Source organism: Carlito syrichta, unplaced genomic scaffold, assembly GCF_000164805.1.
Source record: "Carlito syrichta isolate Samal-C Ts95f unplaced genomic scaffold, Tarsius_syrichta-2.0.1 Scaffold306949, whole genome shotgun sequence".
NCBI classification, from domain to species: Eukaryota; Metazoa; Chordata; class Mammalia; order Primates; family Tarsiidae; genus Carlito; species Carlito syrichta.
This window is the reverse complement of record NW_007251045.1, coordinates 609,682-625,182: the sequence shown is the minus strand read 5'-3', so window position 1 is coordinate 625,182 and position 15,501 is coordinate 609,682. Positions and strand designations below refer to the sequence as shown.

The 15,501-nt window shown below is 43.1% G+C and overlaps 1 pseudogene; it reads left to right on the top strand.

Moving 5' to 3' along the window:
* The first annotated feature begins 11,794 nt into the window (after positions 1-11,794).
* Positions 11,795-12,369, top strand: LOC103265953 (annotated as a pseudogene).
* The last annotated feature ends 3,132 nt before the right edge of the window (positions 12,370-15,501 follow it).

Below are 15,501 nucleotides of genomic sequence, written 5' to 3'. Positions count from 1 at the left end.
AAAAAAAAAAATATATATATATATATATGCACACACATATATACATAGATACACACACACAAGTATCTTAACCCTTTCCTTAACTTTGTTACTTGATCATGTTACTATATAATTACTCAGAACTCAATAGTGTTTTTGGCTATTTTATTTTTTGCCCTGTGAAACTTGTTTCAAGCAAAAGATACTATGCAATAACACCAGATATCAGCTCATTGACATGAAATTATTAATACCAAAATTTTCAAATGGAATCTCAGGTATTTCCAATAAACATTCAGTCAGGATTTGATAAATGTTTTCATCCAGCAATTTGTACCATATCATACAATGTCTAACTATAATGTAACAGAACAGAGATTTTAAGTACCATACCGGTCCGGAGATACACAAATCAAGGTCATTTCCTTTCATGCAGACACCACTGAAAAGAACAGTGCTGCTTTTACCCAAAAACATCATATAAATGCCTATTTGAGGACATTCACTCAAAAGAAACCAGCCACACAATTTGGACCTGATGTCACAGAAATCTTAGGCCTCAGCCCCCCAGGGCTTTTATAAAGTGATTTCGAAAGCCCACACTCCCTTGGGAATTATCAAACTTGCCCCCACTGCAGGGGCCCCTAGACTGAGTACAGATCCAGAACCACGCCTGTTGGTCTTGGCATGCTGACATGTCCCTGAACTGATTCTCCAGAACTCCCAGGAGCACACTGGAGAAGGCTAAGGGAAGGTGGGAGTGGGGGCTGCCTGCCGACAGACCCATCTCCTCACTGTGCAGCCACACCTCCCACCACCACCTACTGATGGGGCTGAACAAACACCCTGCACCAGGGACAGCCAGGTTTTAGAAAAATACCAACCTGAAATTATGTGGCACCAGTTCAGCCTGGAAGGGAAAAGCAGCAGGAAGTGTCAGCAACAATAGGGAAACTCACCCTGCTCCTCCTTGGTATCAGGAATAATCAAGGCCCGACCTGGCCTCAACACCACCAATATCAGAAAGTTCTTTGTCAAGTGCTTTATCAAGAACTGCCCACCCCCAGATACATCCCAATCAGCAAAGGAGTAACAAAAACTCAACTATCATTACATTCCTAAAGAAAGGAATGTTCCAAGAAAAATAAAATAGAAGCACCTTTCCTACTAAAAAAGGCACAGCTTCCTTGTTGGTGTTCTTTCCACAGTCCCCTCCTGGGATGAAGGTGACACCACGGGCATGGGTCACAGCAAGTTCACCCCATGCTTCAGCAGCTTCTGCTTGGCCTTGCCGGCGAGGCTGAAGGCACCATCCTGAGGACTCGGGAAGCCAGAGCTCCGTGCTGTGGGTGCCAGTTGCTGGAAGTAAGTTTCCTGGACGGGGTTACAACAGGCATATACAGCTGTGGAGGCATTTCTGTTGTGGAAGGAAAGAAGACAAGAGTCCAAGGGGGCCGGTGCAAGTCTCACACCACACAGAGACCCCTCGCCACAGCACCCAGCACACCAAGGCTGTGTGTGTAAACAGAACCATAGCACCGGGTTCTGTTTACTCGCTTGGGTTCCAGGCTTCAAGGCCAATAACCATCTCTCCTTCCCTTCAACTTGCAAGATGTGGGGAGAGTCCAAGGTGGGACTGCCCACGGTGGCTGCAGCCACAGAGCCTGAAGTTATAATCACTGCATGAAGGAACAGCTGAGCACCCACAATGCTGACTTGATAGCCGCAATGTAACATGCTTGGTACACAGTCTCTGCTTATTCCTCACACAGGCCTCTGTAGTGGTGGATGGTCCCACAGGACTCTGAGGCTCAGAGAGGGCAGCTAACGCTGCCCTGCAATAGCGATGCAATGGCAGTGTCCCAAGAAGCAGTCTAATCTGCTATCCACACTGGGGGTGGCTGGACAGACTGAGGGGAGCACGGGGACAGGGGTGGGACATGGGACCAAGCCAAAGGAAACCTGTGGGCACAGAAGCAGAGGGAGGCATGAGAGTACTAGGCAAGGAGCCACCTGGGAAAAACAAACTCTGGGGCCAAGTGACCCCTGGTTTTTGGATCTTGCCTGTCTCCAACTATTTCTTATGAGCCTGAGTTCCCCCAAATCCAGTAAGAGAGGATGGAGTCAGGGACCACTAAGGCTCCCCTCACCCAAATACTTCCTTCCATGAGGGGGAGAATCTCATCCTCTTACAGCTTCTCCTTCTGGACCTCAAGGGGCTCGAAGGGCCCAGCTAGTTCAAGTGGCTTCTGCCACCCATGGGACCAGCAGGACAAGCACTTCTCACAGCCAAAGGGGGAGGCACGGTTGCTAGGTGGCTATAAGCACAGATCTGGAGGCCATACACCTGGGTGCGAATCCTAGCCCTATTACTTCCTAGCTGTGTGTCCTGAGCTAAGTTACTCAAACTTTCTGAGTCCAAGTCCTCCATAAATGCAATGAATATGACAACAGTATGTGCCCTCCTTAATTGAAGGTTTTTGTTTTTGAGTCAGAGTCTTACTCTGTTGCCTAGGCTGGAGTGCAGTAGCATGATCATGACTCACTGCAGCCTTAACTTCCTGAACTCAGGTGATCCTTCCACCTCAGCCTCCCAAGGGGCTGAGACTACAGGTGAGCACCACCACATCTAATTTTGGGTTGGTTTTTTTTTTTTTAGAGAAACAAGATCTCACTATGTTGCTCTGACTGGTCTTGAATTCCTGAGCTAAAGCAATCTGCCTGCCTTGGTCTCCCAAAGTACTGAGATTACAGATATAAGCCACTGTGCCCAGACAAGGGTTAAAACAAAAAAGATTAAATGAGTAGAAATGTGAGTGATTAAGATATGGTAGCTGTTGTTTCTATTGCTGTTATTAAAACAACCTCTCAACAAATGCCCTGAGCTGCATATCCCAACACTAAACCCCTTTCAGCTCCAAGGAAGGTGGACATACTGCAGGACCACAAGGTGGTTGGTAGAGCAGATACTGATATTTTACTTGTTTCCACCTCCCACAAAACACACACACACACACACACACACACACACACACACACACACACACACACACACACACACCCCACACCCACACTCATACTTTAAACTGAATTGAGTTTTCTATTTGTATTACTTCATAATCTATTTTTGTTTCCCATAAAACATTATAATCATTTCCCCCTCTCATTAGAGACACTTGGACAACATCATTTCTGATGACTGCCCAGTTTTACATTCTATGGATGTACCATAATTTACTATGCCTTAACAACATAAATATTTGTGCTGTATTAGAGAACAAAAAAAGTTTCTTCTTCACATTTTCTCATGCTTATCTTTCCTTTAAAATCTATTTCTATCTAAAATTTTTAACATGCTATGGTTGCTCATATAAAATCATCTCATCATCTTTGTTTCATATCTGTTATAGCATTCATGGCATTTATTACATTCTCAGTGAATACGTTTTACTCATGATACATTAATTTAACCCTCCAAATGTACTTTTTTTTTTTATTCTCCCCTTCCTTCCTAGCATATAGCTCAGTACTCCATTAAATCAGATACTCAACAAAATGAGTGGTTTACCCAGATGGGGTAACCCTGATTAAAAAAAATTATGTCCATTATGCTACCTAGACTTCAGTGACATGAGTCTAGTTCAGGGCTCTTCCAAGATGTAACTCTTTAGCATTTCCTTTGATTCTGTGAATCCATTATCCTTATAACATTCTCCCACTCCCTCCTCTCCACCCACCTACCTTCCTTCTTTTCTGTTTAAGTCAATTAAGCACAGTCAATTATGGTTTGTTTTGCAACCAAAGAAACCTAACTGATAATGGCTGGAACACTTTGTAATTGCTCAACAGTAAAACAGTGAATGAATGTACTGAAAGCCAGTTAAATGTGCACTGAGAAATAATAAACGGATACAGAGACAAGAAACAGGAAAATACTGAAACAGGAAAATATTGAATCCACCTGCAGTAGGTCGCTGTACCAACACAAGCATCCCTATTTTGGACAACTCTCCCCTATTGCTCTCATCCTTACAGTTGTTCTGGCCAAAGACTTTGACATCATCCACAACTTCTCTTTCAAACACTCCTCAAACACATTAACATATCCTGTTAGCTCTACTTTCCAGATGTATGCTGAATCCAACCACTTCTCCCATCTTCACTGGCATCACATAGGCAAAGATACCAGCATCTCTTATCTAGCTACTGCAGCCTCCTAACTGGTCTCCTTGACCCCTTTCAGTTCATCCTCAACCCTACAGCCAGAGTGATCCTGTCAAGCTTAAGTCACATTATGTTACCCGCTGCTCAAAACCTTCCCATGGTTTCCTACATCGTTTAAAACAAAAGCCAAAGAAGTCGGGCTCAGTGGCTCAGTCTGTAATCCCAGCACTTTGGGAGGCCAAGGCAAGTGGATTGCCTGAGCCTGCAGGTTCGAGACCACCCCGGGCAACTTGGTAAGACCTCATCTCTACAATAAATAAAAAATTAGCCGGGCATGGTATTGGGCGCCTGTAGTTCCAGTTACTTGGATGGCTGAGGCAGAAGGATCGCTGGAGCCCAGCAGGTCGACCCTGCATTCCAGCCTGAGTGATAGAGTGAGACTCCAACTAAAAAAAAAAAAAAAAAAAAGCCAAAGCATAAAGTCCTTAACGGTGGGGAGGGGGATGATTAAGGGTAGTAAATATCTGTCTGGGGACGGGGAGACACCTCTTATCAACAAGGGTGCCTGAACAAAGCATATTTGTATACCTAACCCTTAACTGTACCCCACAATATCATCATAAAAAATATTGATTATAAAAAATAAAGTCCTTAACATGACATGTTAAGACCACACGATACTTAGCTCCCTGCTACCTGTAGGCCTCATCACTAGAACTCCCACCTGGGTTTCTGTACTCCCCCAACATGTGCATCCTTGTCATTCCTTAAAAATGCCTGAGAGACCTCCTCCACCCGCACACAGCCCTCAGAAGCTTGGCACCTGCCATACTCTTTGCCCAAACTCTCTTTTTAAAAGCAAGTGATTTTAAGGTCATGGCATTCAACTCCATCATCTCTTCCCCTCCTAGTTACTGCCATCTATCAAATGTCCCTCTCTCAGACTCTAGTCACCTTAAATTCCACCATCATCTGAGTTTATCAGATGAAATGGAAGTAGAAGTTGGTGGGCAGGGATTCTGGGAGAGCCCTTTTTGCCCTTCCTCCTTTCTGCTGCATATAAAGAAGTAGAAACTAGACACTGAGTAGACAATGAGAAGTCTCTGCCACACCAGAGGATATCAATGATCCACATCGGTGGCACATGGAGACCTCAGACTGAGAATTCTTTGATCTTTACCTCCAATGATGTTCTTCATTTGTCTTCATTCTGCTAATCACTACCAAGATCACTCCAGACCTCACCATCAGTGGAAACTGTTCCATCTCCAAAATGGCTGATTTGGGCATCCTGCTCTCTGGCTCCTCCTTTTGGCTTGCTTGTTTAATGACCTCTGCAAGGATCTCTCACTGACTTTGGTCTACTGATTCCTTTACTTTCAGTTTCTTGGCCACCTGTTTTTCCCTTTCCTTCTTACCCATGGTTTCTTACCCTTACATTCCAGTAATCATTTAATAACACTCTTTTATTTTATTTTAAAGATGGGGGTACAATTCAGGATTAGGTATATATGTGGACATCATACAGGTAAAGTTTGGGCCTCCCTTAATCTCTACTTTAATAACATTCTTTACACCCCATGAGCTCCATACTAGTTTATCCAATTTGCTTACTAGTCATCTCTATCCAGCAGTTCCACAGATGCCTCCAACTCAACAAACCTAAAATGATCTTCTTGCTTTACCTCCTATGTTGGTGAATGGCACGACCGATCACCCACTCAAATGTTCTAACTGGGCATAACTCTGTTCCTCTTGTTTATTCCTCCCCACAATAACCAGGACCTGATCCAATGTAACTCTAAAGAATTCATCTGTATCTTTCTAGTCCCACTGACAGGTCCCATGCTTGTGCTTCCACATCTGAAGCAGGCCATTCTTTCTACACAAGGTACTAACTGTTCTTCCAGCTTTCTACTCTGATGCACTTTCCCGTTCTCCAAATCAATCCAAAGTAATTGTTTTAACATGCAAATCTGATCATGGAACTCTCCTATTAGCTCACTGACACAAAGGAAGTTTCAGGAACCAGGGCAGCTCCAGGGAGAACAGAAACTAAAGCTGCCAGGACATTTTCTGGTCTCTCATTTCTCTGCCTACAACTAGCTGTATTCCTTCAGGCAACTTCAAGTCACTGGGAACAAAGATGCCAGCAGTCCAAGAATGTAAATAGATTACATATTCAAAATATTCACTGCTCCTCCCTGGTGAAGGATTAGACAGTTGATGGCAGGTTTGACCAAATGACTTGCTTTAGCAATGATTTTAGGAAATAAGAGGAAATGCCATATCCCACTTCTGAACAGAAACTTTCAGAGCGATGGTGTGGTTCTACCACACCTCATTTTCCGCTACCACAACAGAAATGTCTTAGATGGGAGCTGTACCTCCAGCCCAAGTTCTGGAAGAGAGTTACGTGATGGATATGCATCATAAGTAAGAAACACACCCTTATGACTGCAACCCACTGAAATTTGGAGATTGCCTGCTATGACAACATAATTAGCCTAGCCTGAATTATACAGTATGTCATAAAGAAGGACTAAACTGGCTTGGTTTGATCACAACCTCTGCTTAAGCCCCTTTAGTGACACTCCTGTGCCTCCTGGAATCCAAATTCTAGCAGAGAACAGAAGGCCCTTTCTGATATGGTCTCACTTATCTCCTGAGCCTCACTTCTTGGGAGCCCCCTTATGCTTCATATTCCAACCATGCTGGGCTATTTTAAGGGTTCTCAACACAACATGACGGCCTTTACCTTCCATTTTCCATTTCCATTTATTACCCCTTCATATAAAGGGATGTTGTTCTTCCAACCCCATCCCAATCCACCCAAAATGTCTACACTTCCTTTAAGAACCCACTTAAAGCCGGGCTCGGTGGCTCAGCCTATAATCCTGTGCCTTTGGGAGGCTGAGGTGAGTGGATTGCCTGAGCCCACGGGTTCGAGACCTGCCTGGGCAGCGAGACCTCATCTCTACAATAAATCAAAAAATCAGCCGGGCGTGGTAGCGCATGCCTGCAATTCCGGCTACTTGGAAGGCTGAGGCGGAAGGATCGCCGGAGCCCACCAGGTTGAGGCTGCAGTGGCCGGGAGCAGCCACTGCACTCCAGTCTGGGCGACAGAGTGAGACTCCAACTCAAAAAAAAAAAGAATCCACTTAAGCTGGGTGTGGTGGCTCACGCCTGTAATCCCAACACTTTGGGAGGTGAAGGTGAAAGGATTGCCTGAGTCCAGTGGGGGTTTGAGACCAGCCTGGGCAACTTGGCGAGACTTCGTCTCTACAATAAATAAAACAAATTAGACTGGCATGGTAGTGCACGCCTGTGGTTCCAGCTACTTGGAAGGCTGAGGTGGAAGGATCACCTGAGCCCAGCAGGTTGAGGCTGCTGTGGCCGTGAATGTGCCACTGCACTCTAGCCTGGGTGACAGAGTGAGACTCCTACTTTAAAAAAAAAAAAATCCACTAAAGCAGAGCTTCCTCTGTGGAGGTACATATAAACCTGCTACATTATACATAATTGATCACTATTTCCTCAGTGTAACCATAGGATTTCCGGCTTTCTCTATTTGTGCTTATCTTGCTATACAGTGTGTGCACGCATGTGTTTATCTCCAACTATACTGTGACCTCTGAGAGTAGATACCATATCTTATTCATCTTTTAGAGTCTAAGAAAAGTCTAATGCTGTGCCCGGCATATATCATATATCAGAAGCTTAATATAAGCTAATGAAAAGTACAAACATACAATCTTTAGTGGAGGTGTACAAAAACATAAGAAACAGGCCTGACTATCACTTAAAAAAAAAAAAAAGAAAAACCCACAGGCCGGGCACGGTGGCTCAAGTCTGTAATCCCAGGCCTTTGGGAGGCCAAAGCAAGAGACTGCTGAGCCCAGGGTTTCAAGACCAGCCTGGGCAACTTGGTGAGACCTTGTCTCTACAATAAATTAAAAAATTAGCTGGGCGTGGTGGCATGCGCCTGGAAGGCTGCTTGGAAGCTGCTTGGAAGTCTGCTTAGAAGGCTGAGGCAGAAGGATCGCTTTCTACCCAGCAGATCAAGGCTGCAGTGGCCGTGAGCATGCCACTGCACTCCAGCCTGGGCGACAGAGACTCCAATTCAAAAAAAAAAACAAACAGAAACTCTAACCTATTTAACTCTTATTTTGTTTCCATTTTCTTTATCAGGAATAATTTTCTATACTGAAAAGAGGGGAAAATGGAAAGAAACACACATGGTTAAGAAGAAACTGAAGCCTGAATCAGGAGAAAAGTTCATAAAAGAGCATCCAGCAGTTTTCGGTAAGTTCAAATCTCTAGGACCAGATAAATCACAGCCTAATACATTGCGATCCATATCTCTAATCGATGGATAATAAGCTAGAAGACTAGAAACAAGAAAATTCCATTTCCATTTTCTCAGTTTCAAAGGGAAAAAAAGCCTAGAGTCTTAAAACTATAGATGAAGGGTTAATAAGGATTTCCAGCAAAATTCTGTGTTGGCCTATGGTAGGGAGGGGAAGGGGTATGAAGAACACCAGAATTCAGAATGGGTCCACCCAGGAAAGAATCACACTGACCTAACTCTGCTTTTGACAAAATTGTTAGACTGGGAGATCAGAGAAATAGCATGGAGTGGGTCCAATACATATCAATGAAATCAAGATTCTTATGCTAGTTAAGCAATGGATTTACAATTGGTTGAACAATTATGGTAGATTTACAATTAGTTAATAGGTTTACCATTGGTTCAGTCAACTGTAAATAATCAATTATTAATCAATGGTTTACTAATTGTCACAGGGCTCTGTATTTTGGCTGTACTTTAGTAGATGTTTATCAACATCTTGAAGATTTAAATCGTAGCTTTTACATTTTGCTGGTATAAACCTATCTGTAAAGATTAGATTTTTAAAAAAAGATTAGATAGTAACATGAAAGTCATAACCTAAAAATCACAAATATCTGAAATAGAAACTAAATACTGAAACAAATACTGAAAACACAAAAGACTGAAATATACTGAAAATACAAAATACAATTTATCAAGGATAAAAGTACATTCATTTATCTTTAAAAATGTATGTGGCATGTGGCTAGGAAGAAGTCAATTAACATTCTTTGATGAAATGAGGATTAAGTTGACTAGAAGCTGAAGATAAGACTTAAGCATGAGCTGATACTTAAAAAGTTAACAAAAATTCAGAGCTGATAAAACAACAGTCCAGTTGTAACTGAGAATGTAGAATTTAAAAGTACATTTTAGACACCCCTCCCCACCCATGCTTGTGTCTCGAATTATGTTCTTGCTTAAGAGGCTCCCAAGGCTAGTCTTGGAACAAACCAGGCATGGAACCCTGTCTGTAGACCCTTCCCACCTGAGGAGAGATTCACCACCAGGCTACAGTCAAGATGGAGCTGGCCAGACTGATTACTCAAGATAACCATCAGAACAAAAACTGGTGGCACCGGCACTACTCCTCCATGTTTTTCATACCTAGTTTCCCTTTAAAAGTCCCACAGTAAACTAAAAGTCTGAGGTGATATTTGGGACATAAGTTCACCATCTCCTCAGGTTGCTAGGTTGCTGGCTCTTAAATAAAGCCTATTTTCCTTCCATCAACTCTTGTCTCCTGAGTTTGGCTTTTGGATGATAAGCACCTGAACCTGGATCTGGTGACCTGAACAAGGGAGAAAATTAATACAGGTCAGGGAACATCCTGAGAATTATCATTTGGAATACGACCTCTTACAAGTAAGTGACACTGCTAATTAGGATGGTGGTAATGGGTCTAGCAGACTGCCATACTGAGGCAGATTATTCAATGCAAGTTAGACATAGATATATTTCTTGTAGGCAGTTTAAATTAAAACAGGGTAAAGCACTCACACACCTTTTTCTCTCTTTTTTTTTAAGTCAGAGTTCTTACTCTGTCACCCAGACTGGAGTCTAGTAGCAGGTTCATGGCCACCACAGCCTCGACCTTCTAGACTTAGGTGATCCTTTCCCCTCAGCCTTCCAGGAAGCTGGAACCATAGGCCTGGCTAGCTTTTTTTATTTATTGTACAGACAAGGTCCTGCCAAGTTGCCAAGGTAGGTCTCGAACCCATGAACTCAGGCCATCCTCTGGCCTCTACCTCCTGAAGTGATGTGATTACAGGCATGGGCCACCATGCCTGGCTCAGACACCTTTCTTATTGGTATACAACCTTCACCCTACCGACCAGGCATACCACTTGACCACCTTGCAGCTGGAATGTGGATCAGAAACAACAGAGATAGGAAGTTCTAAGAAAAGTCCAAATCTAGTTAGGCAATAACTTTAATTATTGAGAAGGTCCTTGTAGCCTTAGAAGGTTGAGAGATGGTAATCAAAACTTGTGACCTGTAGCCCACCACTCTTAGCTCATGGTTTGCTTAATCATGGTTGTAACAGTATATAAAGCTTCTTGTCAAAGGCAAGCATGCGCCCTCTCTTAAGAGACCCATGCTCCCTCTTGAGCATGACTCTTTCTAATATATTCTGTCTTAAACTCCACTTGCGACTCGCTCTGAAATGCTTTTCCGTGACAATGGAGCACTCCACCCAGCATCAATGTGAAGAATAATCAAGAGATCTAGGAATGATTTCGATGGAAAAGAGAAGATCTGAGCTGTGCAAAATAACATCAGAGCTGTTTCCAGTTATTTGGATGACTATTATATTGAAGGGCAGGAATTATGCTTTTATACATTTTATATTTATTTTCTAGCTTTGCATATAAGTGCTCAAATGTTTGGAATTCAAGATCAACTCATATGTTGATGGTTAAGCCAACAACGACAACTGTTATACAGGAGTATCTGTTGTGATTTGAAGGACAACTTAACCATGGTAAATAGAAGGAAGGAAATTTAAAATCAAAGAGAAAACATAAAAGCCTCAACTGAAGCAAACTAAGTAGATATAGTTGAGACATACTACCCTACATATTACCCTACAGATTGAGAATCTGTCCTACATCAGATGATGTTCTTGACCACACCACTAGTTAAATTTTAGTTCCTTCTGTAAATATTTCTCCACAATAGAGTAGTTGTTTTCACTCTTACGTTACAAAGAGAAAACCTGAGACTGAGAGAAGCCATTTGCCTACCACCAACAGCATAACAATAATTAACCTTGAATGGTAAGCTTTCAATCACAAGCCCTTTGCTGAAACCACTGGACTCATTAGGAAGGTACTAAACAAGTACAGAGTACTCACAACTCCATCTCAAAGTAACTACTTTGGATTTGCTTGTTTTACTACTCCTCCCTCCCACACAACCAATCTCTAAATCCATAAAGAATAAGCCTGCATTAAAACTCCAAAGTTCAGCCGGGCGTGGTAGCGCAAGCCTGTAATTCCGGCTACTTGGAAGGCTGAGGCGGAAGGATCGCTGGAGCCCAGCAGGTCGAGGCTGCGGTGGCCGGGAGCGGCCACTGCACTCCAGTCTGGGCGACAGAGTGAGACTCCAACTCAAAAAAAAAAACAAAAAACTCAAAGCTGTTAGAAAATCTTATTTCTTAGGGCCGTGCGGGCAGGAGGGCGAGCCGACTGCGCCTATAGCCTGGGCTGTGGGAGCTGCTGACAGCAGTGCGTTCTGTGTTCCCAGGAGAAGACCATGTTCAGTTTGAGTGCCAAGACCATGAAGCCCAATGGCAAGAAACCAGAGTCTGGTTATCTCCCAGGCTCTCCTCGAGCTGAGGATGAACTTGGACCTCAAGGCTCAGCTCAGGAGCTCAACATAAAGGCAGCCAAGGAAATTGGAGTTGGTGGTGGTTGGAAAGCTATCATAATCTTTGTTCTCACTCCTCAACTGAAGTCTTTCCAAAAAATCCAAGTCCAGCTAGTACATGAATTGGAGAAAAAGTTCAGTGGGAAGCATGCTGTCTTCATGGCTCAGAGGAGAATTCTGCCTAAGCCAACTCAAAACAACCACACAAAAAATAAGCAAAAATGTCCCAGGAGCCATACTCTGACAGCTGTGCATGACATCATCCTTGAGGACTTGGTCTTCCCAAGTGAAATTGTGGGCAAGAGAATCCACGTGAAGCTGGACTGCAGCTGGCTCATTGAGGTGCACTTGGACAAAGCACAGCAGAACAATGTGGAACACAAGGTTGAAACTTTTCTGGTGTCTACAAGAAGCTCACAGGCAAGAATGTTAATTCTGAATTCCCAAAGTTTCAGTTGTAAACAAAAATGACTGGATAAAGTATATTCACAGTAAGAAAAAAAAGGAAAGAAAATCTTATTTCCTAAAACCGAAAGGCTGGCCAGGCATGGTGGCTCAGTCTATCATCCCAGTACTAATCCCAGTACTTTGGGAGGCTGAGGCGAGAGGACTGCCTAAAGCTCAGGGGTTCGAAAACAGTCTGGGCAACTTGGTGAGACCTTGTCTCTACAATAAATCAAAAAATAAGCCAGGCATGGTAGCGTGCACTAGTAGTTCCAGCTACTTGGAAGGCTGAGGTAGAAGGATCGCCTGAGCCCAGCAGGTTGCAGGGGCCATGAGCATGCCACTTTACTCCAGCCTGGGCAACAGAGTGAGACTCCAAGTCAAAAACAAACAAGCAAACAAACAAAAACCAAACAACTAAGACAAAAAATTAAGATTTGAGACCAAAGATGTGTTGCTCTTGTGCTGTTTAAGAAGTAGCCCTGGTACCACATGTTCTGCCATTAATCAAATCTTGGCCATCAGAGTATACAAGGCCCACACCTAAGTGGCTTTCTTTGTGTATCAGAGATTTGGTGTAGAGTGTTAGTGCCAGAAGACAGTGGGGGAAAAGGTAGTCACTAAAGAAAAAAGAGGTCTCAGTGTGTATAAAGGAGGGGAAGCATACCAGAGAGGCATTTTCTGTTTTGTGAAAATATGGCCTAACAGAAGGCTACAGTAACACAGAACTCATGTCCAAGGAGCTGCTACACCCTGATTTTAAAATGGCAAAATGCAAGCCAGTTCTAGTTGTAAATGCAATAAAGGAATGCCCTAACAAGTGCCCACGCTCTCAACTTCCTTCCCAAGAAGGCTAATTTACATGATAATGGTTGCTAAGGTTACTTTAATTCCACCACAGTTCCTGTCTCCAGTTGCTAATCTGGAGCCTGGGTGGTACAACAACCAAAAACCTTAATTGAGGCTAACTTAAAACTCAGGCGACCTAAAAGTTCATGACTTACAAAAGGATTTTGTTCTGACAACAAAACTGCTGAAGATGGGGCCTATTTGTTTCATACACTCCATTCTACCCAAAATCTTACTGCTATCTCAGAAAACTCTCTGGGAGTCAGTATTTTCATCTACCCTAAGCAGATATTCTTGTAGGAAAAACAAGATAAATAACAAATTTTATAATGGATAACTGATGAAAGGAATGACTGCCTTATTCCAAGTATTTTGTATTCCCTACTTTTAATCAGAAAAAGCTATTATAGATCCACAAGGACATTGAAAAGTCAACAAATTATCACTAAGAATTATCTTCTGAGAATGATAACATGCTGATATACATGTGGTAGCTAAATCAGACATAGATAACGAGCTAGAGTATTCTGGATTTAAGCTACAACCAAACAGAACATACAGTAACAGAAAAGATGACAAGAGAGGGAATTAAAGGCAAAAAATAAAAAAAAAAGGAACAAGATTTCAGAAGCATGAATTTCATTCATTTTTAGTTAAATTAACAAAAAATACTTTTTTTTTTGAGTTGGAGTCTTACTCTGTTGCCCAGACTGGAGTGCAGTGGCCGCTCCCGGCCACCGCAGCCTCGACATGCTGGGCTCAGGCGATCCTTCCGACTCAGTCTTCCAAGTAGCTGGAACTACAGGCACGCACTACCACACCCGGCTAATTTTTTATTTATTGTAGAGATGAGGTCTTGCCAAGTTGCCCAGGCGGGTCTCGAACCTGCAGGCTCAGGCAATCCACTCACCTCGGCCTCCCAAAGTGCTGGGATTACAGGTTGAGCCACTGAGCTCGGCCAAAAAAATATATATTCTAATAATTTGTTCTCAGATATTTACTCCCAGAGGTAGCAACACTGAGAGACACAGGGTGCTGGTCTGCAGGTGGCCTCCTAATCATCCAACAGTTATTTCCAAGATCACCTTAGTAGAGAAATGAGGTTCACATTTATGAATTTTTACTCTACTTATTTTTTCTCTTTTATCTCACCCCCAATTTAGGCAGTCATTGTAATGTGTTTCATGTGTTAACATGTTTTCCTGCAAACTGTGTAATCTGTGTTTTACTCACACACATTTTAAAATGTATATATATGCTACTGTGCTTCGTATCTCACTCTATTTCTTTCTGTTGTCACTCGGCAGTATGTTTCTAAGATCCATGAGGCTGCCATGTGCACAACCAGTTCATGACTGCACACTGCCTTACAGTACTCTGAGGTATAAGGCTGTCGTGTTTTACCTGTCATTGGAAAAGGCATGGACAAGAAAATTGCTTTCTACGATAACAAATACATTGAAATGAAAGACCCTTATGGACCTGTGTAAGAAGTCCTTTGGATATATACCCAGGAAAAAAATTTTGCTGGGTCAAGGGGTATACATAATGCATAATCTGACTAGACCACCACACTTCCACCAGTAAGAAACTGGCATCACTGAGCTGCCACCATGCACCAGCTTGGGATAGTCTTTGGGATCCCTGTGCCCCTGTACCTCCCCACTCTGTTCAGCGAGCCTTTGCCCCTTTGGCTCTTGATATCAGCTGTCACCATGGTAGAAATATGAAAACAAGACTTCTGCCCTTATTTGCCCTGACCACTAAGTTCCCTATCCTCTACTCCAACAATGTCTTAGTCTGCTTTGAAGTTTATAGAAACAAAATCAGGACAGGCACGGTGGCTCAGCCCGTAATCCCAGCACTTTGGGAGGCTGAGACAAGAGGACTGCCTGAGCCTGGGGGTTTGTCTCGACAGTAAATAAATGTTAAAAATAGCCAGGCGTGGTAGCACATGCCTGTAGTTCCAGCTACTTGGAAGGCTGAGGTGGAAGGAGTGCTGGAGCCCAGCATGTCAACACTGGGCGAGGCAGTGAGACTCCAACTCAAAAAAAAAAAAAAAAAGGTTCAATACTCAAAAAGTCATTAATAAGAATTCACCTGTTACACAGGACACTTTTGTATGCATTGCAGAGCCACTCTAGTGTTTCGTTTTTTTTTTTGAGTCAGAGTCCCACTCTGTCACCCAGAGTGGAGTGCAATGGCATGATCATGGCTCATGCAGCCTTGAACTCCTGAGCTGAAGGGATCTACCTTCCTCAGTCTCCCGAATAGCTGGGACTACAGGTGCATGCTACCAC